Source organism: Lissotriton vulgaris, chromosome 9 (assembly GCF_964263255.1).
Source record: "Lissotriton vulgaris chromosome 9, aLisVul1.2, whole genome shotgun sequence".
NCBI classification, from domain to species: Eukaryota; Metazoa; Chordata; class Amphibia; order Caudata; family Salamandridae; genus Lissotriton; species Lissotriton vulgaris.
In genome coordinates this window covers 935,106,332-935,131,721 of record NC_141697.1, presented here as the reverse complement: position 1 = coordinate 935,131,721, position 25,390 = coordinate 935,106,332, and the positions used below count along the sequence as shown (strand labels likewise).

At 49.4% G+C, this 25,390-nt stretch overlaps 1 protein-coding gene across 3 annotated transcripts in view; it reads right to left on the bottom strand.

Moving 5' to 3' along the window:
• The window catches only part of MST1 (macrophage stimulating 1), a 506,796-nt gene that overhangs the window by 157,019 nt on the left and 324,387 nt on the right, over positions 1-25,390 (bottom strand). The window lies entirely within an intron of this gene.

Genomic DNA, 25,390 nt, shown 5'->3' with positions numbered 1-25,390 from the left:
GAGGTCAACGCCATCAACTTTCCTATCTTTTGTGTGTGGTGATCTCCACCCCGACTGTGGAGATGCCTGCACAAGTAGGTATTCATTTTAGTAGTATTCATAGGCGGGGAAGTGGCTGGGAAATGGAGAATGCTTCCCTCAAAATGGCGAGTTTAGGGTAGGAGTAAAGAGTGGTTCGAAAGAATCACAGAGGAGTTGTAGGAAGGACTTACACCCCCCCAACACAAAAAAGTAAGTCCACTGTTACCTACATACTCCACTTCTATAGTCATATAGTTAATAAAGCAGAAAAGCGACCCAAGACCGTAATTAATGGACTTCAGTTCAGAGAGGGAGTAGGTATCGCACAATGCATGGGCTACCACAGGTCCTGCAGCACCTTCCCATAGAAAGTAATGGAGGCAGGGGCTTAAAATAAAATAGAATTAATGTTAAGTTAACTAAACTTATTTTAACTTTTTAAAAATATAATCTGTTTATTATAAAATAGTTTAACATTTTGAAATTATAAAAATGAATATAATATTTTCTAAACAATGCTTAAATTCATTTTAATTGATATTGATATTGATATTGATATTGAGATGTATTTATAAAGCGCTCGTTCGCCCGGGGGCTTCATGGCGCTATAGACAGGGACACAACGCATCAGTCACAGGAAGCAAAGAGGAACTCATCAAAACGCTTGAGAAAAGAGCCATGTTTTGAGGGAGTGTCTGAAACTAAGGATGTTTTCGCACATTTTAAGGTAAAGAGGAAGGGAGTTCCAGAAGGCAGCTGCAAGGTGGTCAAAGCAGCTGCCTCCAAGACGCTTCCTTTTATAAGTAGGGACAGTCAGAAGATGTTTATGCATGGAGCGAAGATTCCTAGGGGGGTCATATTTTTTAAACAGATCTCTGATGAATAGGGGGCCTGATTGTTGTAAGGACTTAAATAAAATACAACCAGTCTTAAAAGCCACCCGTTGCTCAACAGGCAGCCAATGTAGTTGTTTTAAGCCCAGTCTGACAGACTGCCTCTTAGGTAGATTCAGAATGAGTCTAGCTGCCTGATTCTGAATCAGCTGGAGGCGCTTTAACTCGCCGACCGGGAGGCCAAGATAGAGACTGTTGGAGAAATCCAATCTAGACAGAACCAGGGAGATAACAATCTGTGTGAGCGCCTCCAAAGAGAAGAAACGAGCAATTTTCTTAATTTTCTTCAGCTGAAATAGACTGGAGGACACCACTGCGCTGACCTGCCTTTTCAGAGACAGATCTTCGCTAAGGAAGATTCCTAGGCTCTTAACCGAGGACGATTTAAGTGGGGGGGCTCCCATGCTGGACGGCCAAAAGCCAGGGTTCCAGCTGAGTACACTCTGCCCAGGCAAGACCAACTCAGTCTTGCCTGGGTTGAGCTTCAGGTGATTGCAGCTCATCCAACTCAGGATGTGAGACATGGTGTTTTGAAACACTACCACTGAGTCCTCGGTGTTTAAGGGAAAGATGAGCTGCAAATCATCTGCGTAATTGAAGATGGTGACTCTGGTATCCCTGAGGGAGTACAGCAGGGGGCGTAGGTAAAGATTAAAAAGCAAAGGTGACAGGGAGGAGCCCTGAGGGACTCCACAGGTAGTAGGGATAGTGGGGGCCGTGAAGGGGCCCAGTCTCACGGATTGGGTGCGGCCAGTAATAAATGAGCGAATCCAGCTCAGCGCAGGACCCCTAAGGCCGGCCTGTTCGACACGGTTGACCAAGATGGTATAGTCAACCGTGTCGAATGCCGCTGATAGGTCTAATAAAACCAGCGCCTGATGGATCCCCTTGTCTGCATTCCGCCTCAAAGTATTCTGAACTGAGACGATGACTGCTTCAGTGGAGTGAAGAGGACGGAAGCCAGCCTGGTTAGGCGCAAGGTACTGTGTTTTTTCCAAGAATTGGGACATGCTATCACAGACATGAACCTCCAATATCTTGGCACAGTACGGCAGCAGGGAAATAAACTTATTTTTTACTATATATTAAATTAATTCAATTCAATTCAAACAAGCATTGGAAATGCAATAGGTCTCGCATTAGGAAAGTTTGAACTATTGGTCTTATAAATGACTTTTTTTTATTTATGTGTTGTTTTTTAAAATAGCTAAATTAATAGCTTTGTCATTTACAATGCCAATAGTTATAACTTTCGCAAATGTGACACCTATAGCATTTGTAATGCAACATGTTTTGTATTTACGTGACTTAGATGTATTCATATTACAAATAACAATGGCTTTTAATTTTTTTAAATAATTAATACTTAAATAATTTATTTAATTTGTAATGTCAATAGCTTAAACTTTTGTAAATAACTTTTGTGAAGATTATGTTCAGTGTTTTTTATTGTGACGAAAATCCAAGAACAGAAGTGAAATATGAACATCTTTTTGTGATTTGTAGTAAAGCTTGAAAGCTTGAAAACAGCTTGAAACACTGAAAGAACATATTTGAACCAGTGATGCTGTGGTGGTGCGGAGTGATGCTGTGGTTGCGCCGAGTGATGCTGTGGTTGCGCCGAGTGATGCTGTGGTTGCGCCGAGTGATGCTGTGGTTGCGCCGAGTGATGCTGTGGTTGCGCCGAGTGATGCTGTGGTTGCGCCGAGTGATGCTGTGGTTGCGCCGAGTGATGCTGTGGTTGCGCCGAGTGATGCTGTGGTTGCGCCGAGTGATGATGTGGTTGCGCCGAGTGATGCTGTGGTTGCGCCGAGTGATGATGTGGTTGCGCCGAGTGATGATGTGGTTGCGCCGAGTGATGCTGTGGTTGCGCCGAGTGATGCTGTGGTTGCGCCGAGTGATGCTGTGGTTGCGCCGAGTGATGCTGTGGTTGCGCCGAGTGATGCTGTGGTTGCGCCGAGTGATGCTGTGGTTGCGCCGAGTGATGCTGTGGTTGCGCCGAGTGATGCTGTGGTTGCGCCGAGTGATGCTGTGGTTGCGCCGAGTGATGCTGTGGTTGCGCCGAGTGATGCTGTGGTTGCGCCGAGTGATGCTGGGGTGGTGCTGAGTGATGCTGGGGTGGTGCCGAGTGATGCTGGGGTGGCACTGAGTGATAATGTGGTGGTGCTGAGTGATAATGTGGTGGTGCTGAGTGATAATGTGGTGGTGCGGAGTGATGCTGGGGTAGCGCTGAGTGATGATGTGGTGATGCTGAGTGGTGCTGTGGTGATGCTGAGTGATGATGTGGTGATGGTGAGTGGTGCTGAGTGGTGATGGTGAGTGGTGCTGAGTGATGCTGTGGTGGTGCTGAGTGATGCTGTGGTGGTGCTGAGTGGGAGATGGGGAGAGGGAGAAAAAGGAGAGCAGGGGGAGGGAGAGGGTAAAGAGAGGGAGAGAGTAGAGAGGGGGGAGAGGAGAGAGAGAGAGAGAGAGAGGGGGAGAGGGGGAGAGAGGAGAGAGAGACGGAGACGGGGAGAGAGGAGAGGGAAGAGAGGGAAAGGGAGAGAGGGAGAGGGAAGTGAGAGAAAGGGAGAGAGGGAAAGGGAGAGAGGGTAGAGGGAGAGAGGGGGAGGACGAGAGCTAAGGACGGAGGGGAGGGAGAGAGGGAGAGAGAGAGGAGAGCAGGCAGAGGGGGAGATGGGGAGAGGGAGAAAAAGGAGAGCAGGGGGAAAGTAAATAGAGGGAGAGAGGAGAGAGATGGGGAGAGAGGAGGGAGAGGGTGAGGGGAGGGAAAGAGAGGGAGGACGAGAGGGAAGGAGGGAGAGGAAAGGGAGTGGAGTGAGAGAGGGAGAGAGGTAAAGAAAAATGGAAAACTGGGAAGCCTTGCTTCAAAAAGAGGCATACCTTATGTTTTACTTATTTGTAACACAATACTGATATTGCCGACCACATTAAACATGTTAGGATGTTGTCAGAGCATGTGATTTCATAAGAGTTCCATCTATTAATTGGAGAACTTCAAATTGTCACCCTACATAAATCTAAATGAAACAAACGTATGTTCGACATGATATAGACTACCGATTTAAGGTGTGCATTAGTCACACAGACAGGCAGTTAGGTGTCAATCGAAGAGAGGCCGCTACTGCACGCTTAAACAAAAGACTAATCTTAACCCCTTCCACGCTGATGACGAGCTGGGCTCGTCATGGCGTAGCCTCCTCGCACGCTGATGACGAGCCCAGCTCGTCACGTAACATGCGCTTTTAAAAATCTCAGCGTACGAGCGGAATTCCGCTAGCGCGCATGAGGTTAATATTGCCACATAAATCTGCAGGTGCATGTGAATTTATTGTACCAGCTAACCCATAAAAATCACACGTTGATTTACTAATACGTGTACACATCTCTGTAAAACGTAATAACCCCATGTAAAACATGCTAGCCAAACTACTAACTTTAGTAAAACCTATAATTCAGTGGATCTATAGAAGCATAACATGCACACATGAAAGCAGAAGAAATCGGCAAGCAGCAATGTTGGCAATGCTAGTGCAAGAGAAATATGTATATGCAAGTCATCGCTCTGCTCTATTCTAAAATCTAAAGACCTAACTGTGTACAATATTTGGTCGAAGACGTTACTATAGGAGCAATGTGCCAGAGAAAGCATACATTTCCTCTTAGCTGCACAGCATTTGTAAGTAGTTGGTTCAAAGGATGGTAAAAGAGAAGCTACGCTTCCTAAGAAGTATTGCGTTTTAACCAGAACAAAAGTTTGCTATTACTGTAATAGGCGCAATTACAGATATTAACACGTTTGCCTTCTCTTCATGGTTTGAATGTGATTGCGACATACTGTTACTCATAGTCTTTTAATGTTACTCTTAATTGCACTGAAATTATTACAATGTTACACACAAGCAAATCGAAAGTTTGGTAGCTATGTGTAAAGAACAACAGAATTAGCATGGGCAGAGTACATGGCTGTACGAAGGGTCACTACCTGCCGTAATCAGTACATTTTAACACACTGCACTTTTGTTGCGCAGCGAATCTGACTGCATGCAAGTGTGCATGTAAAAGATGAATATGATCACAGCTAAGCTGCATAGGAATGCTAAGCTACGATAACAATTAACATGACAGGAAATGCATGCGGCGTATAGAAATATGTGATGGCATTTTTAAAAAATATTAAAAGCGATTTTTCAATATGTTGAATTTTAAATTAATGCTAGCATTGAAGTTTAGGTAATGCTTCGATCTCGGACCTGGAGACCTAGGTTCCAGTCTCAGTAAGGGCACTAAACAAAATGAACATCCTGTGCATATGCTCAAATGACGTAATCTCCTTGTGCCTAACAAAAATGAATGCGTGTCCTCATGTAACGTAACTGATGGTATATAAAGCGCTCTGTTATCAGATTGGTTCAGGTGTAATTCACACTATATATAAAACTCTAAAAACAATTGTTATTAATTGTTCTTTTGCATGCGGCACTATGAATTCAAAAGCAATGCATGAAAGCACGCTCATGTTACACAATATGTACTTAGTGAGTTTAGAACAATGTAAACAAGTTAAATAGGGAGACACGGCCTGGAGGCCGTGAAACTGAAAGCACGGCCGGCCGGCCGTGAAAGCCTTTGATGCAGCAGGGGGTGGAGCGGGAAGAGCTGCTGGCGGCACAAGTTAAATAAGGAGACACGGCCTGACGGCCGTGAAACTGAAAGCAAGGCCGGCCGGCCGTGAAAGCCTTTCATGCAGCAGGGGGTGGAGCGGGAAGAGCTGCTGGCAGCACGAAGCTGGGCAACAGATGGCTGGCGATTTGATGCTGTGCACGTGCATTTTAACTCATTGCGCTTGCGGTTTTGCGGCTTGAAGTTTTTACTGAGCAAAAGAGATTTTTTAGATTAAAGTCTTTTACAACATGTGTCATGTTTTTTTTAGAGATGGCTGGGCAAGAGACCTCAAGGTTTGACCAGAGATCCTCGAGCCCAATCAAGGTAAGTGTTCGTCTTACGAAGGATAGCCAAGGAATTCCACCAGATCCTAATGTGGCCATAACCACTTTAAGTTCCTTCTTATAGCCGACTAGCTCAGGAGTACTCCACAGCCGCCTCCAATAGAGTAGGGGCCGTGCAGCAATGACATCTGCAATTGGACGGACGTTCAAGTCCAATCTGAGCGGGACCAGAGGAGTACTTCTTGGCAGGTTCAATAACTGCCTTATAAAATTATTTTCTGTGGTGGATAGGTCTCTTGCTGATTTGTGACCCCAGAGTTCCGCCCCATAAAGAGATGATGCCCTGGCTTGAACTCTAAAGATTTCAAGGGGGGCACTTATTATTTTATAAGTACAATTATTTTGCACTTTTAAAATTCTCCCAGCTGCCTGGGTTAGTCTTAAATTGGCCTTGGCTATTTGGGGACCCCACCCCATTTTGTCATTCAGGGTTAGACCTAGGTAATCAAAGGTTGGGACCCTTTCTAAGGGTCTACCTTCCATCATTGGACGGGGGCAGTTGATAGTACTAGCATTAAAAACCATGTACTTGGTCTTATTGATGTTGACCACCAAGTATCAACGCTTACAGAATTTAACAAACTGATTCAACACCCGCTGCATACCCATTGGGGATTTTGAAAGCAACAGGGTGTCGTCCGCAAACATTAACACAGGAAATTTTTGGGCGGCTAGCAGGGGCAGCTGGTGACATTTGAAAGTGGTGAGGCGTAAACTGATATGCATACTGCACTGTAGCGAGCGAGCCTGAACCACATAAGGGGTGTTTGGGGGGGTTACTAGCCCCCCCCCCCTCCTCCCGAGAAAAGTTTGAAAAAAGAGAAGAAAATCGTGCATTTTCAAGCAAACTTGAGAAAGCTGGAAGGTTAATAAAGCAATTTTTTCCTTGCAGTTTGCATGCAGCTCTTAGATGACAGTTAATAGCTCACTGTTGTATGTTAGGATTTTAACTTACAAACTGCAAGTAACAAAAGGATCTCTCTGACAAAAGCAGTGACTCACTGACCTATTTACATCATATGCATTTTGTCATCTGCATCAGGTACGTGTTCTTTGCAGCAGACACATTAACCTTCTGCGCTGCCGCCTGCTGCTATTTCACTACTGGGACAACAAACATAGGCTAGCTCTGCATCACTTCCATGACTGTTAGTGGTTGAGCTTTTATATATCCACAAAATAAACTATGGGTCAAAATGAAGCAGAAACTTCACAAAAGTTCTACCAATAATCTATTCTCTATCATAGTAAGAGTGATCCCTCTAACTTGTCAGATTTGTGGTAATTACAAATAACTTAATCGGTTAAGATGCACAATTTGCTCAGTTATTGAAAAGTTTAAAGGCTCCAAATTATGGGACATAATGAGTCACCTGAGTGCATTACCTACCTTTAGATTTTGTGTAGTAGCTGGATTTCCAACATCCATTACAGTTGGAGTATTTTTTTTATAATGGCATTCCCTATAAAATAGATCATTAACTTATTCATTAACAAATCTGTGCACTGACAGAACATAAAGGTCAGCCAATGAAAAAGCAAATTCGATACGCAAATAACATTTATTAATTTAGATCTTCAGTTTCTATTGTCTGCTACTTGGAAATACTTTGTTGCAGATCAACATTTCATAGCATTTTGATATAAGCAGTCCTCTCAAATAGGTACTTACTAGCTTGGGGGAACGATACAGAACAAGTGATCTATACGACTGCTCACATCCTATAGTCTAAGTTGACTGATAACCTAATATTATGGGGCCATTTCTGTCCCTACTTTCTTTCTTCAAATGAGCTCTTTGAGTCTTTGGCAGTAGACATTGTCACCTTAGAGGAGGATACCATTTTACGTATGTCTGAAATTAGTTGTTGCCAATACCATTTTATATAAGTCTGCAAATTAATTATGTGTTGCCAAAGTGATGACTTTGACTCTACCTTCAGATTTAGAGACTGAAGGGAGATATCTTATATGTCTGGAAACAAAAACTGGAGTAAATTAACCTTAATATTAGGATGCGTTTCCTAATCAGCAAATATGATTCCTACGTGGTCAATGCCGAGGACAGCATACCAGAAAATATGTATGACCTTGAATGAAATAAATCATAAAAGCTTGTTATACAAATGCCTATCATTTTGAACCCGTTGTGTGTGCGTAGAGTGATTGCGGCCATGCGTTGAATTAAGAGGCGTGACTGCGTTCAAATTGCACTCCGAATAATGCAGTCTTCAAATACGCAATCTGGTCTGGCATAGGAAACACATTATTTTCAGCGGCTTATGCTGCCCTTGGTAGAGATTGCACATGTTCATTAAATTCCCAGAGGCCCTGGGGTGATATGGGTTGAATGGCAGCGCAGGCCTATGTATGTGTAGGTGGCAGGCCCGTGGAGGGGTGGAATTTGTGCTGGCACTGGACTGGAAAGGCAGTAGCTAGTGGGCCTACTCAAAAAAATGTGGGAAGCGCTTCGGCTTGTCTAGACTATCATAAATTATGTACAGTCTTACTACTAAACTGTATGCACACTGTGGCCTGGTACTAACTGTAACTAGCAGTGTGTGTACACGAACACGACAGCAACTTCCTCCAGCCCATGCTCAGCCTCTCCTGTGCTTCACACCTCGAGTCCCGGCACAACTCACAGTCAGCAGGTGGCAGTGGACTGGAGAGAGGCAGACAGTAGGCGTAGGCCTACTCAAAAAAATGTGGGAAACGCGGCTTGTCTAGACTCTCACTCTACAGTCTTACTATTACTAAGCCTCACCACATTGGCTTGCATCACAGGAGATTCTGGATATTAAAAAGCGCTATCTCCGCCACATAAAAAGAAATTGTCAAGGGTCTTCCGTTAGCAGTATTTAATAGAACCTTCAACGCGGTGCATGGCGACTGCGACAGCAGCGGCTCGATCAAATGATCGGAGCATGTCAATCTAATCTGTGGCGCTGCTGGGCAGGTAGAACCACAACATACCCCAGCCTGTAACGCAATATTCTATGGAACGAGTTATCTGTGAAAGCAGCGAATATTCATCTGCGTTTTCTCTCAACAGCTGCATGACTGCGTACCTTTGGAGACAACAAAAACGATTACTATCCGTGAGTTTTTTCTCACATCTGTTGTACTCGCGCTATACAAAATTAGCAAGTATGCGTTCCACTCAATTTAATAACACTATCACAAATTGTATGTGTTAAGTGGTGCAGGAAGAACCACGAGGTAAACACCGAATCTTAGCTGGGACACGCTGAGAACAACGGACGGGGTTATACTAACAAGGACAACAAAAATGGGTCAAAATTGGCAACATCTCAGAGTCACTGTCTGCCAGTTTCTATATCATTTTGCAGTCCAAATAATACTACTAAACTGTATGCACTCAGCACTGTGGCCTTACCTGGCTGGTACTAACTGTAACTAGTACTAGCTAGCAGTGTAGTAGTGTACACGACGAGTCACGACAGCAAGTGGCAAGTCAACACACTCACAGCAGCACAGTCAAAGTCGTGACGGTGAGGCGCCTCAGGCGGGAGTCAGTCACGTTCTGCTGCTTGCGGCACAAGGCAAGCCCCAGGCTAGAAGATTCCTTCGACGTCACAGAGGCGCGCACATCCCGAAATGGCCAGTCACACAGTGATTGACCATTATGCAGTGCTGCGGAGGCAGGGCCCAGATAAACCTGCACCCCCTGGACCCTCTCTAAGGGGAACTTATTTCACAGGTATTTTATGCACATGCTCGGGCCAGATTCGGCCCCAAAATTCAATTGCGCACTACGGCACTGCTGCAGCTGAGTGTGTGGAAAGGCTGTCACTCAAGCTGCAGCAGGCCAGCCCCCTGGCCCTGCGTACTCGGGTGTGTCCCGGATTCCCGGCGGGGGCAGAGCCGCTTATAATTCATCAGTGACATTGATCATTCATCAGCACAATATTTTTAGTGTCGACTTGACGGTGGGTCCATGTGGGTAGTGGGGCTACGCCCCTACGCACCAATGGACGCACAGCGGCTGGCGGCTAGTTTGGGAGAGTCGATGTCGTTAGTGGCAAGGAGATCATCAATAAGCCCGTTAAGGAAGAGGGAAAATCGGGATGGGGCATGCACACAGCCCTGTCTGACGCGTTTCTCAATCGGAAAGGGTCCAGTTAACTGGCCTTGCTTGCCAAAATGAACTCTGGCAAAAGTGCCATCATGTAAAATCTTAAATTGATGACAAATATGGCGGAACCCCCATTGCTAGTAAAATGGACCATAACTGGTTCCGGTCCACCATATCGAATGCGGACTTTAAGTCTACAAACGTAAGGTATAGACTACCCTCTTCCAAGGCAACATGCTTCCAATAAAGGACCTGTAGCCGGAATAGTTGGTCAGTTGTCGCTGTTTTGGCCCTAAATCCTGCCTGAAGTGGAGTCAAGATGTTGTTTTCATTGGTCCAAGCCTGTAAGCGCTGTAAAAGGAGCCTGGCGTGCGTGAACTTTTTAGGTCACATCGATAAGGCTGATGGGCCTATAATTAGAAGGTTCAAGCGGGGAGCCCTTCTTATAAATAGGAATTATTTCTGCCCCTAACCAAGTACTTGGGAGTGGTAAGCCCTGCAGTATTGCATATTAAATTAATATAAATGTTTCTTTGGATTCGACTGTTTTTATTTAAATTGTAAACAAATAATTTTTATTTATATATTCATAGTAAATAAATAGTTCATTGAAAATTAAGCTAATGCTCCTGAAAAAGGGATTTAAGAAAATACATATTTTAAACAGATAATCAAACAAACATTTTTGTAGGAAGACAAATAAAGTACACTTTTCTAAGGTTTGCAGATGTATTTCAGGTTCCTCGATTATGAAAATGGTCCTGTAGGAACTGGGGTCACCAGTTCCCCAGGGGTAGCCTGGCACGAGCAGGTAGGCACCCGAAAGCTTAAGTGTTAAGTGACTACACAGCACACGCATCCACTGAAACAAACGCACACGCAATGACCGAGACGACACCAGTGAGTTTGATTAAAACAATCAAATAGTTTTATCTAGAATAAAAGTAAGGGTAATCAATAATCACAGTAACTCTAGTTCATCAAAGCATTTCATTAGAGGGGAGTAAAGGGAGCAGTTCAATAATCAATGTAGCATATTGCACTAAACATGTCATTAGAGGATTAGCATTTCATAACTTAGCACTAAACATTTCAGACAGAATAAACATGTCATATGGCCACAATAATCATGGCATTAGGCAGGGATAAACAACCCTGACATAGAACAAGGTCATTAGACTGGGATAAGCCTGTCATCGGGTAAAGGTGAACACTTCCTTACATAAGAATAAACCTTTTTATATGCACTCAGGAACCCCCAAGACATTAGAGGTCAGGCAACATCACATTAGGTAAGGCCAACATTTTATTAGGCAAAACCCAAACATTTCCTAATCAGGAGTAAACAGGTCATTAGAACCCAGGCCCCATCTTATTATGTCGGAACAAAACCTTTCATTAGGCAGGCACAAGCAGCTTACTGTGGTAGCAGGGGTAGAAACCACTTGCCTGAGAAGTAGTAAAACTTTACCTTACGCAAGAGTTTCCATCTACTTAATCAGGAACAACCATTTCATTACTCCAGAATAAACATTTTCTTTAACCCGAACAAGCAGGCATAAACATTTTAGCACCCAAGAGTAACCCGGTTGGTAGGAACAAGTTACAACACTGGGGCATAAAGAACAGTTAGTTCAGCATAGGAAAACCATCCCCTAAGCATGGGGAAAACATTTAATGGCATAACCATGTTAACAGGACTAACCATTCCATTATTGGAAAACCGTTTCATCAGCAGTAGTGAAACCTCTTATTAGCCAGGTTTAAACCATGCATAATTAACTTTACCCCAGGCAGGGGTTAAATCCCATCAATTCAGGCCCCAACTGTGTCTTTTGGGGCCCTGGCCCCGTTCCAGTACTTACCGGGGGGCAATGGAGCCAACAGGGCCTAGCAACAGCTTTCCCCAGGGGAGTGGCGAACTCAGGGCCTCCTCGGGGCCTTCCGCCCTCCTCCCCGGGGTTACCTTTTCTCTTCGGCATTTCCAGGGCCCTTGCGGAGGTTTTCAGTAGGGGGAGGGCTCCTATTCTCCTTCTTGAGCCCTCCGGTGGTCTTCGGCTCCTCGGGGAGCCCTGCGGAGATTCCTGGTCAGGAGGGGGGGGGGCTCTTGCTCTTCCCCGGGCCCTTCGCTGTATCCCGCTCTGCTGGGGGCTGGCTATGGGGCCCCACCGGGCTATCCTGGGCCCCACAGCGATGGTAGGGCCGGCCCAGAGGGGGGTAGATGGGCGGAGGGGGCTCTCACTCCTCCGGGTAGATACTCGCGCCGGTTCAGGCTTCCCCGGGAGGCTCCGCAGTAAATGTAAACGTAAATGTGTTGTACTTGTATAGCGCACAGCTACCCTGGACCGGGGTCTCCCGTCGCTTGTACTCATACCGCTAAGGAACCCTTCCTGGCTTTTCCCTGTGAAATGTCCACTCCTGTGCATCCCCAATGTGAAGCCAGGCATCCCAGCGCTGTTGGGGTCGTTGTGGAGATTAAGCAAGCTATTGCCCAGAGTTGCAGAATGGGACCCATGATTAAAGTAGGCACTGAGGCGAGAATATCAGGTCCGAGGAATTTAAGCCCAATAACCGCCGAGGCGGGAATCGAACCCTGGTCCCGGGCAAGAGCTCTGTATCAAGGTCTGCCGCTCTAACCATTGAGCCACACTTCTCCACGGACAGTAAGGTAGAGCCGGCCGCCAATCACCGCGCGGCCGGCAAGGGGGGTGCGGCCAAGATGGCCAATAGCTGTGTTGCACGGGCGGGGGCGCGGCCAATGACACGGCGCCCCGTCACGTGGTTGAGAGGCCGGCTTCAAGGCCTTGTAGGGCCTAGTGCGGCCTAATGCGGGATGCGGCGGCCCGCTCTGAGGGCCGCTGGGACAATGTGGGCAGCAGTGTGGGCCTCAGCAGCTCGGCGCCTGACCGCGACGGAGCTGGCGGGCCCTCAGAAGGCTTCCGGGCCGCAGCGGTGATTACGACCCTCAGCAATGCGGCGGCGGCCCTCTACAGGCACCGAGGGCCCCCGGGGGCAAATTACAGCTCTCCATAACGGCGCTTCTTAAGGGCTGCGGCGGTCAGTGGGGATTAAGGTAGCGCCTCATGAGACAGCGCCTCAGGGCCCTCACACAGCACGCCAGCAGGCAGGGGGGGGCGCTGAAGAATTACAGACCCTCCAGGCACAGGGGTCGCGGGGCACAGCGCTGAAGGCACCACAGCAGTTCTTGGCACCTGAGGGATGTAGCGCTCCTCAGGGGCCGCAATAGGAGAGCGCTAGAAAGGCAGTTTAGTCACATGAGGCAGTCCAAACAGCGGGGGTAATTTAGGCAGTTCTGGAGGCTAGCGCTGCGCAGTGATAGCGCTTAGCAGTCACTTCAGTGGGGGCACTTTCCTCAGGTCAGGCCACACAGCCAGTCCAGGCCTCTTGTCACTGGATATGAGGAAGGACAAGCAGATGGGCAGTTCAGGATGCTAGCGCTAGGAAGGAGGAGCGCTCAGCAGAACAGGCAGTTTAGTCAGGGGGAGCTTGGCAGGACAGTCCGATACCTGGTGGATCCCCAGTAGTCCTGTGGTAGATAGGTGTCTTCTTGGCGCCTGATGGTTCCTGCGCCCTTTGTAGTTAGCAGTTTCTTGAAGGGGGGGTTGAGTTGAGGGCTGGTATCAAGTCTCCTCAGCAGGTCACTGAAGATGGTCCCTGGGTTCCCCTCCCGCCGGGCCAGATCAGTGGGCTAGTTCAGGGTTCCTCACTCTACTTGGAAAGCAGCACCTAAGCCCTGTCACTCCCAGTGGCATAGGCCCCTGACTAGGCCCTACCGCCTAAATCTCCCCCGTGGGTCCCCTAGGTCAGTGATGCCCTAACTGACTAGAAAGTTTCCCTCCCTTTCCTTTTATAGCGACAGTTGGCAGTGGCAGTTGGTGTCACCTCCCCTGTTCTAGAAGGTTCCAGGAGCTTCCATCATTCTAGCTATGGGTAGGCTGGCAGGCTGATATCGCAACATTGTTTAAGGGTTCCAGCCAGCAACTGGCTACTAGAGTGCATCTAAAAAGATTGGGTCGCCGTAGCAGGGGTCAGTGGCAGCCATGTTGGGGGAAGAGAGCACCTGCATCTTAGAATTGATTTTAACATTACACAGGGCATCTCAACTACACAGGGCCTATACAACTTTACTACGAGGTGGGTAAACATCCAGAATTAGGGGGGGGGGCGAAAAGCGAAAAATTTCAGGAAAAAGGGCCAAGTCCAACAGGTCGATACAGCAACTAATTCTATGGCAGGACCGGAGGCTTCGGATTATGCCTTCTTCCTTCACTTTATTTTCCACAAAGCAGCGAAAAACAATACAAAACTACATTTCCCATGAACACTTGGGAAAGAAAGTCTTAATACGAGTCCTTCAACTATGTCCGCACTCCTGCCAGCTCCCAGAATGCATCAGCGCTGGTTCCTCTTCATCTTTCTGCACTGCTCAGCAGCAAGTTAAGTTGTTTTTCTTCTTTCTCCTGGAGTTTTTGGGTTTCTGAAGCGCTGTCTGTGGCGATTGTGGCGCTAGCCATACCCTTTGTTTTCAGATTCCCTTAGCGGTCGCGGGCCGCGTGGTGTTTGCCTAACGCGATTTTGGCCCCAGTCTTGAGTGTGGTGCGGTCCTCCCGCAGCTAGGGGTCAGTCTTTCCTCTCTGTGGTTCGCGCGAGTGGGTGCCCTGAAAGCAGGGAATTTCAAGCGCGCTGCCCACAGAGCTTTGCTGACCCTTTTCGCCACCTGGTGTGACAACCTGAGGGGTAGGTTTATCCCATTTTGTCACGAGTGAACGCCCTGGTGGGTCTGTATATTGGTGATTGAACACCCTGAGGGGTCGTAATTCAGGCACCTTCCCTGTGGTGCTGTGGGACACTGTCCCGGGTGGCTGCCCCATAACTAGGTGGGCTGGAGTGTCTCCAGGGCTTTACCTGTATATTGTGCACCTAAGTGCCACCCATATTGGTCTGGGCTCCCTCCCAGCTTAAAATTAAGCCTGTTTGGGCATATTTAACTACTGTGGCCAGGGACTCTTGTGTCCAAGCGAAGCCAAATTTAACTCACTATGCAGGAGGAGCGTGGCCAGTACAACGAGGAGGACCTTCCTAATTACATCTCCTGGGATGACGATTTTTTATCAGTCAGTGGATGATTCCATTTATAGGGCGGTAGATCATGCCATGGCTCCCCTTCAGCAGCGCCTCACGGCGAAGATGGAGGAGGCTATTACTAAACTAGCGACCCTTGTTCCTCAGGCCCCTCTCCCTACACCCCCTTCCTCGTCACCCTCTGCCAAGAAGCCCTGTACAGATGGGTGTAAATGCTGAGGCATTTGCGCATTTAAAAAACGCATTTTCAGCGCCAGAGCTATCCCAGCCGCTCCAGTTGCCCCAAGTTGAGGCTTGCCCCCCTTCTCCCAGAACTGTATCTTACTGACCCTGGGGACGATGGGGATTCCCTGGATACGGATGAGGAAGCATGTTCTTCCAGGTCTTGGCTTCTAGCTCCGTCCCAGGCCCCTACTGGGGTTTCCGATATGTTGGACCCGGATGAAATTGTCCACCCTCTGTCTTCGGACTGGTTCCCGGGGATAAGGTGGCCCATTATGTCGGGAGTCGCCTGCGTAAGCCCGTTGATAAAGATACACGCAGCCGCCTTAGGGTGGAATGTCTGCGCCCCTCCTTGGAGGGCAAAGTGGCATTGACTCCGGACATTGACCCGAAGATGGCCACATTTTTGGCAAAGTTTATCAGAGACCCGAAGAAGGGCATAGATCGATCGTGGTGCAGCTGCCAGGATAAGCTGTTAGATGCTGTTGGGCAGATGACCAAAATTTTGGACATGGCCGAAGAGGCCAAGGTGTCCGGTGATCTCATATCTCCGGAGGTTCTCTCTAACTGGGCGCAGAGGGCGATTGTGTTCTTAGGAAACGCCAACTGCGCGTTATCCACAGAGAGAAGAAGGTCGCTGCTTATTGAAATTGATCCCAAGTTGAGGGACCTCGCCTCTTCAGAGGCTGGCGCAGTGGCACAAGGGGGCCTGTTCGGAGACCCCTTCGTCAAGGAGCTGGGCAAGTTTGTGGCAACATTTACTTCCCTTGACAGGGCGTAGTCTAACATCAAGAAGGTTTGTACCCCTCGAGTTTGAGAGGGCCAGACGTGGCAGGAGCCGCTTGTTCGGCCGTGGGGGTAGCTCAGACCGTGGGCAAGGCTCCGGACGTGGGCAATTCCAGGATAATGCCCGCTTCAACAACTTTTACCCCACAAGAGGACAGAGGTTCTGTGGCCGTGGAGGCCAGAGAGGCCAGCAGCAAGGTGCTGGAAGAGGTGAGTGTACTACCCTCAGCGAGTTTGCGGGTAAGGGGGCGCTTGGCACAGTTTTTCCAGGCTTGGGTCTCCCACACAAGCGATGCTTGGGTGCTGCAGACGGTCCAGGGCTTCCAGCTGGAGTTTCATGGCCGTCCTCGTCAGCCTCATCGCCCCGTCCCATTTCTTTTTCGCAGCGCGATGCAGACTTGGTGAGTGAAGAGGTTTTCGCCCTCCTGCAAAAAGGGGCAATTTGCTGCACTTGCGAACATCTGGGAGGTTTCCTCAGCAATCTCTTCTTGGTCGAAAAGGTCGGTGGGGGCCGTCGGACGGTCATCAACTTAAAAGAATTCAATGAGTGGTTGGTATACCGCCATTTCAAAATGGAAGGTATACACCTCCTTTGGGACGTGTTGCGTCGGTCAGATTGGATGGTCAGACTCGACCTGAAGGACGCATACCTTACGGTTCCCTATCTTTCCTCCCCATCGCCGTTTCCTACAGTTCAGATGGGACGGGCAGGTGTACGAATTCACCACACTCCTTTTCGGTCTATCCTTCGCTCCGTGGTGCTTCACGAAGGTCCTTCGACCAGTAGTGGAGTTTCTGTGGGCGCGGGGTGCCAGGATGATAGTTTACCTGGACGACATGCTGTTTCTGGATCAATGTCCCAAGCGGCTTTCCCAGTAGGGGAGCATCCTTTGGTGTGCCGTCTTCTAAAAGGGATTCGACTCTCGCTCCCTCCGGAACACGCTACTAAGTCCTTTGGGATGTGGACAGTGTGTTGAATCTTTTTCTTTCTTGGCAACCAAACAGGTTCCTTTCTCGCAAAGAGGTAATGGCCAAGTTGGCTATGTTGTTGTGCCTGGTGTCTTGCAGGCAAGTTTCTGATGTGCGAGCTTTGGATATCTCGGCCAGGGTGTTCTCGCCGGATGGTGTTTCCTTTACAGTGAGTAGATGAACGAAATCGCACACAAGTTATTTCTTATCTGGCTTTTCCAGATTCCCCTAAGTTATGTGTAGTGCAATGCCTCCGTGCTTATGAAGAAGAGATGACTGATGACTCCCGCCCCCCGAGCAAAAGACAGCTGCTCATTGCGTTACGCAATTCATACCAAGCAGTTTCTTCACTGACCATCGCCAGATGGGTGCATTGGGTTATGCAGGAGGCAGGAATCAAGACCAAGCAGTTTGGTGCCCATTTAGCCAGAGGTGCGATGGCCTCTAAAGTATTTGCCCTTGGGGCACGTCTGGAGGATCTGATGCGAGCGGCCGATTGGTCCTCAGATTCCACTTTTAAAAGGTTCTATTTCAAGCCGGTGTTAGAAGTGGCGAGGGTAGTTGTCGACAAGCTTTGAACTAGCATAATCCAAAGCCTCCAGTCCTGCCATAGAATGAAAATTTGCCTAGCCTTCGTGCTGGTAAGTTTCAATTCTATTAAGGACTCGGAGGCGAGGATTATCCCTCCCAATGACTTCAAAGAAGTGGACCCTCCCCGTATGGTTGTAAGTAATCCATTTTCTGAACTGTTTCAGCTTGTTTTACTGTTGATGCATTTGCTAAAGCATTCTTTGAGGTATTGGAATTGGTGTCCGGAGGTTCAGTCATTGACACTGCCTCTTTTACAGGAAATGACGGTCCCAAGCAGGATGCATGAAAACTGTTCAACATGTGCTTCACGCGAAGTAAGAGGAAGAGGAACCAGCGCTGATGCATTATGGGAGCTGGCAGAAGTGCGGACATAGTTGAAGGACTCATGTTAAGAAGGCCTAATACTCGCCTCCGAGTCCTTAACCCTTTGAATGCTGATGACGGAACCGCTCCGTCATCAGCTGCGGTGGCGCTGTGCTGATGATGGAGCGGTTCCGTCATGGCCCGCTCGGCGCTCCTGCCCGGCGCGAATTCCGCGCCTGCGCTGAGCGTTCTATTGAGCGGGCGGGGCCATGACGGAACCGCTCCGTCATAAGCACAGCGCAACCGGCGCTGGTGACGGAGAGGTTCCGTCACCAGCATGCGCCCGCCGCATTTCCGCCCCGCCCCTTAGCACTGCGGCGGAATAGCTGCCACAGTGAAGGGGTTAATAGAATTGAAACTTACCAGCACGAAGGCTAGGCAAATTTTCATTATGTATCCTATTGAACAATGGAGGATCATTTCAATTACAATGATTTTGAGGTATGGATCTATTATTGTTACTATTATTTGCTATTGCTTGATTTACAGTGTCAAATCTATACACAGGAATATTCCCTATTGCTGTACACTTTATTGTTGGCAGTCCTTTTTAAAAACAAAAAGCTATAAGTTGCCATACGTTTAAGGACGTATGGTATATGAGTGGTCATGCACTGTTCTGTTTAACATGTTCTTGCTAATTTAAACAGGAGTAGGTTGCCCTGGTATGTTGGAAGATGGAGTGTTGTCAGTAGCCTGGGATTGAGGTCTAGTTCAAAGAGGAGGGTCAAGTGCATGAATGGCTCTTTATTGAAAGTAGCTAGGAGCTAGTCAAGACCTTGGCAAAAACAGACCTGTAACTTTCGATGGACCTGGTATCTGGCATTTCAGGGCCCATCACAATTACAGGTTGTGTTTTTTTACACAGATTTTTCCTGCTGAAAGGGGTTTTCCAGGCAGTATTTTTTTACACAATTTTCAGCGAAAAATATGTGAAGTATGTTTTCACCACCCTTATCACAGCATGAGAAGTTGTACTCACACGAGGTAATGAGCTAGCCAGAGCTTTATCTAGACACATGATTTAAAACTGTAGTAGACTTCCCATAATCTTGCTGAAAAGAGGAATCATTTATAAGGTTAACTTATATTATTAAAAAATTGTGCAAAGGAGTCCAAAATTAGTATGAATTCATTAGTACATAACCATTTCATAGTACCCCACTAGGGATGACCTGCAATAGGGCATAAAAAGGTGATCATAACAATATCCATCCACACGTGTGCAGTATTGTAGGATCATAAGTATAGAGTTTAAAGACCTGCTCTTTCTGTGACCAAAGGATAAGGAGGTAGACAGCCTTATGTGTTGAGAAACTTCAATTTCAATTCAATTCAGTCTTTATTTCGATCATGCGGATCATAAAAGACACACATAATATTTAATCGTTCTAGTCGGAGAAATATGTTTTCACTAGTTAGTAAGTAAAAACCCCCATTGAGCTTAAGAGTGCAGAAACTGAGGCCATGCTTCTTCCTAAGCTTTACTACCAGTCGTTGACACCTGCTGCTTGGAGAGGTTGGTACGAATTCTCCACATCCAGCCTAAAAAGAAGTTGAGTAACTGTTGTAACTCACATTCCTCCTTTGCTACTGGCGCCATGGTGCTTGCAGTCCTTCCTGTGCACTACTGACAGCCACACAGTAAAGGGCCTGCTGCCTGGGACACCCATCAGTGGCGACTGTGCCTCCACTAGTATTTAACCACTTTGATCCAGGCAGTGCATTTGGCATTCCACTTAGAGTCGGGAACATCTTTCAGCAGGACACAGGTGATTAGAGCATGCAGCCTACCTCGAACATATCTTATGCACCTTAGATCTGACCATATACGCTAACATTGAACAATATAATTATGCAACAACCAACAGTGATGGGTGCCCAGCCACAAAACTAAATTAGGAAACGTGTATTGCCGCAACGCAGCACAGGCGCTGCCAGCACTCTGACTTGCTCCATCGCTTCTCTGCACTTCCGTAGCCTGCCCGCCCCCAGCCGCCCGACCCCTTCAGCCACCTTGGAGGTCCGGCCGCTGTGTGGAGTGTGGGCGTGGACTACAGTTCCCAGCAGCGCTAGCGGCGCACACCGAGACCTTTGCGCGCCAGGAGGCGCTTCAAAACAGCGTCACCCCGACCGAGGGGGTGAATCTTACCCAGCGAGAACCTTGCCACGATCCGCAACGCAGCACAGGCGCTGCCAGCACTCTGACTTGCTCCATCGCTTCTCTGCACTTCCGTAGCCTGCCCGCCCCCAGCCGCCCGACCCCTTCAGCCACCTTGGAGGTCCGGCCGCTGTGTGGAGTGTGGGCGTGGACTACAGTTCCCAGCAGCGCTAGCGGCGCACACCGAGACCTTTGCGCGCCAGGAGGCGCTTCAAAACAGCGTCACCCCGACCGAGGGGGTGAATCTTACCCAGCGAGAACCTTGCCACGATCCGCAACGCAGCACAGGCGCTGCCAGCACTCTGACTTGCTCCATCGCTTCTCTGCACTTCCGTAGCCTGCCCGCCCCCAGCCGCCCGACCCCTTCAGCCACCTTGGAGGTCCGGCCGCTGTGTGGAGTGTGGGCGTGGACTACAGTTCCCAGCAGCGCTAGCGGCGCACACCGAGACCTTTGCGCGCCAGGAGGCGCTTCAAAACAGCGTCACCCCGACCGAGGGGGTGAATCTTACCCAGCGAGAACCTTGCCACGATCCGCAACGCAGCACAGGCGCTGCCAGCACTCTGACTTGCTCCATCGCTTCTCTGCACTTCCGTAGCCTGCCCGCCCCCAGCCGCCCGACCCCTTCAGCCACCTTGGAGGTCCGGCCGCTGTGTGGAGTGTGGGCGTGGACTACAGTTCCCAGCAGCGCTAGCGGCGCACACCGAGACCTTTGCGCGCCAGGAGGCGCTTCAAAACAGCGTCACCCCGACCGAGGGGGTGAATCTTACCCAGCGAGAACCTTGCCACGATCCGCAACGCAGCACAGGCGCTGCCAGCACTCTGACTTGCTCCATCGCTTCTCTGCACTTCCGTAGCCTGCCCGCCCCCAGCCGCCCGACCCCTTCAGCCACCTTGGAGGTCCGGCCGCTGTGTGGAGTGTGGGCGTGGACTACAGTTCCCAGCAGCGCTAGCGGCGCACACCGAGACCTTTGCGCGCCAGGAGGCGCTTCAAAACAGCGTCACCCCGACCGAGGGGGTGAATCTTACCCAGCGAGAACCTTGCCACGATCCGCAACGCAGCACAGGCGCTGCCAGCACTCTGACTTGCTCCATCGCTTCTCTGCACTTCCGTAGCCTGCCCGCCCCCAGCCGCCCGACCCCTTCAGCCACCTTGGAGGTCCGGCCGCTGTGTGGAGTGTGGGCGTGGACTACAGTTCCCAGCAGCGCTAGCGGCGCACACCGAGACCTTTGCGCGCCAGGAGGCGCTTCAAAACAGCGTCACCCCGACCGAGGGGGTGAATCTTACCCAGCGAGAACCTTGCCACGATCCGCAACGCAGCACAGGCGCTGCCAGCACTCTGACTTGCTCCATCGCTTCTCTGCACTTCCGTAGCCTGCCCGCCCCCAGCCGCCCGACCCCTTCAGCCACCTTGGAGGTCCGGCCGCTGTGTGGAGTGTGGGCGTGGACTACAGTTCCCAGCAGCGCTAGCGGCGCACACCGAGACCTTTGCGCGCCAGGAGGCGCTTCAAAACAGCGTCACCCCGACCGAGGGGGTGAATCTTACCCAGCGAGAACCTTGCCACGATCCGCAACGCAGCACAGGCGCTGCCAGCACTCTGACTTGCTCCATCGCTTCTCTGCACTTCCGTAGCCTGCCCGCCCCCAGCCGCCCGACCCCTTCAGCCACCTTGGAGGTCCGGCCGCTGTGTGGAGTGTGGGCGTGGACTACAGTTCCCAGCAGCGCTAGCGGCGCACACCGAGACCTTTGCGCGCCAGGAGGCGCTTCAAAACAGCGTCACCCCGACCGAGGGGGTGAATCTTACCCAGCGAGAACCTTGCCACGATCCGCAACGCAGCACAGGCGCTGCCAGCACTCTGACTTGCTCCATCGCTTCTCTGCACTTCCGTAGCCTGCCCGCCCCCAGCCGCCCGACCCCTTCAGCCACCTTGGAGGTCCGGCCGCTGTGTGGAGTGTGGGCGTGGACTACAGTTCCCAGCAGCGCTAGCGGCGCACACCGAGACCTTTGCGCGCCAGGAGGCGCTTCAAAACAGCGTCACCCCGACCGAGGGGGTGAATCTTACCCAGCGAGAACCTTGCCACGATCCGCAACGCAGCACAGGCGCTGCCAGCACTCTGACTTGCTCCATCGCTTCTCTGCACTTCCGTAGCCTGCCCGCCCCCAGCCGCCCGACCCCTTCAGCCACCTTGGAGGTCCGGCCGCTGTGTGGAGTGTGGGCGTGGACTACAGTTCCCAGCAGCGCTAGCGGCGCACACCGAGACCTTTGCGCGCCAGGAGGCGCTTCAAAACAGCGTCACCCCGACCGAGGGGGTGAATCTTACCCAGCGAGAACCTTGCCACGATCCGCAACGCAGCACAGGCGCTGCCAGCACTCTGACTTGCTCCATCGCTTCTCTGCACTTCCGTAGCCTGCCCGCCCCCAGCCGCCCGACCCCTTCAGCCACCTTGGAGGTCCGGCCGCTGTGTGGAGTGTGGGCGTGGACTACAGTTCCCAGCAGCGCTAGCGGCGCACACCGAGACCTTTGCGCGCCAGGAGGCGCTTCAAAACAGCGTCACCCCCGCCTCGCGGGACGCGAGCGGGACGCCGGGCGAAGCCCGGGCCAAGGGCGGGCCCGTTTCAGCCCGTTCCAGACTGTGCAGGACTGGACTGGGCCACGGTATTTCCATTTATTGTCATATATTACCTGTTTTAGTACTATATTGCTGAATACTACTTCTGCATTAGCCCCAATACACATCTGAACTTCTGTACTATTTGGATTCCATCTAACAATGAATAAACGGACCAGAAGTAAAAAGACCTCTAGCCTAACTGACATCACCGGCCCACTAGACTTATTCATCACCAAGACTCATGAGGTCATAGACAATAGTATTCAGATTCTACAACGCAGGGTATCCCATGAACTGGAGGTTGCAAGAAGGTCGTCCATGGGGCCCCTGGCCTCTGCACAAACTCCTCAAAAGGGTCCAACCGCCTCCCTGCTTAAGCAGGTTGACAATATGAGTGTACAAATTCATACTGTACCAAATAGTGTTGACCTATCCGCTACCCAACTTTCTTTGGGGTCCAATTCCTCTGAGGATCTGGAAATGACACCGGACCTACAATTCTCCCAAAATACACAGGAAAATGAAGATATTGTAGATCTTGACCCCACAGGTAATGGGGAAGGGGCTATAGCAAAGAAGCCAACCACAATCATGGAAAATGCCCCACTTGAGGCAGCATCGGCTGCGCAAAACACCAAGACCTCCCGTAAATCTACCACTAACATCATTGTACCTGGCCAACCAACTTCTATTAATAATGGCATTAATTGTACAGTAACACCCCATGTCTCCTGTCCTAGTGAGGCTCTAGGAACACAAACACTGGGCGTTGACATACAGAGACCATGCTCTGCCTGTATAACATTACACGACTTCATCACAAGCAGTCTGGGGCAACTGCTAAAACACCACCTGCTACCCCTAGAGAAGAGCATTATGATTATAGAGAAACAACTAGCTAAATTAAATGCTCCAGCATTTAAGCAAAATACACTAGGCACGCTTGCTAAGGGTCCTGGAACTGTAAATAATACAAATTCGAAGGCCCAACGTCCAACTGCATCAGGCATTCAGCCTAAGCCACAACCACCCAAAAAAGCCGTAAATCCAGAAGCTCAAAAATCTAATAATCATAATATACAATCCACCCCACATCCTGTGACAGTAGAAGGGCCGGGGAAACAAAAAGGCCCTACTGAGAACTCCCAAAAAACTCCGGCTTTGGCGGAGTCCACTATTCAAACAGTGAAACAAAAGGATACCATATCAACATCTCAAAAAACCCATCCACCACAGCTACAAACAAATGAGAGGAAGGCCCCAAGGTATAGACGCCCGATACATCTCCCGCCTGAAGCTACCCCGTATACTGTTATACTTACAGGGGTCACAGAGCTGGCGGATGACACGGACGAACCCCCCTGGTCCTTACGAAACAAAGTACTACAGTGGTTAAGCCAAAACAGACCCCTCCACCCTCACAATCATGGTAGAATTGTTTCCATGAGGAGAGTGGCCTGGATTGGTGAAACCAAAAAATCCTTAAAGGGCGACTGCATTGTACTCAGTTGCGAGGATCCCGCCACGGCTGAGTACATTTCCTCATGGCCAGCCCTAGAAAAAAGGGGGGGCGTTGATGTACAACGCCTTTCCTTTTTCTATCCCCCTCTGAACATCCCTAATTATGGTGATCCAAATAGCTGGGAGGAACCACAGGACTGGACCTGGACGCAGGTCGGGCACTATAATGGGAATAGGAATAGGTTCAGGAATAATAAAAACAACTGGAATGGAGGGTGGGAAAATCACCCCTGGCCACCGAGAAGAGAGATTGCATACCCTGATTACTGGAGGGGGTTTCCCACGAGGAACAGGTATGACTGCTTGGATATGGTCGATTGACCAATAATGACAACAAATTCTAAATCGACAAATCCAGGCACTCCTGTAGATACCCCTATTAGCGAGAAGCAGACTGTCATTTCTAACAGACCATCAGTAGGGCATACGCCTGATCCTCCTTCACAGAACATACTTTGTACCCCCACAACCCCACAGATTCCCATTCAAATACATAGGGAGCAAGGATTAAATCTGGAGGGCATAGAGAGTCCAATCCCTCAGGTAGCGGCAATAGAATCCATCAGACACAAACTAAATTTGAAAATTACATCCTGGAATATAGCGGGGCTGAGCAACAAGGTAGGGGCCTACCCGCTCTTATCATTCATGGCAAAACAGGATATAATATGTTTGCAGGAATGCTGGGACCGGGAGGAAACACATATTGAGGGCTTCAGCACTCACTATATCCCGGCAACACAGGGAAATCGAGGCAGAGGGTCGGGGGGTCTTTGCATCTTTACTTCCAATCTGTGTAACATAAAACTATCTACACACCTGCCGAGTGGTTCCAATATAGAGGTAGCTAGATCCCTGCAAGGACTTCTAATTAAAGTAAGGGGCTGGTCCCTCTTTCTGGTAAATATATACATAAATGTGCCCAAAACCGAGCCGAAAGCCTTAATAGCGGAGCTGAATACAATGCTCACGATGGGGGACCAGAACGCAGACTGCATTATGATAGCAGGAGACTTTAATTGCCACCTGTGCCCCTAT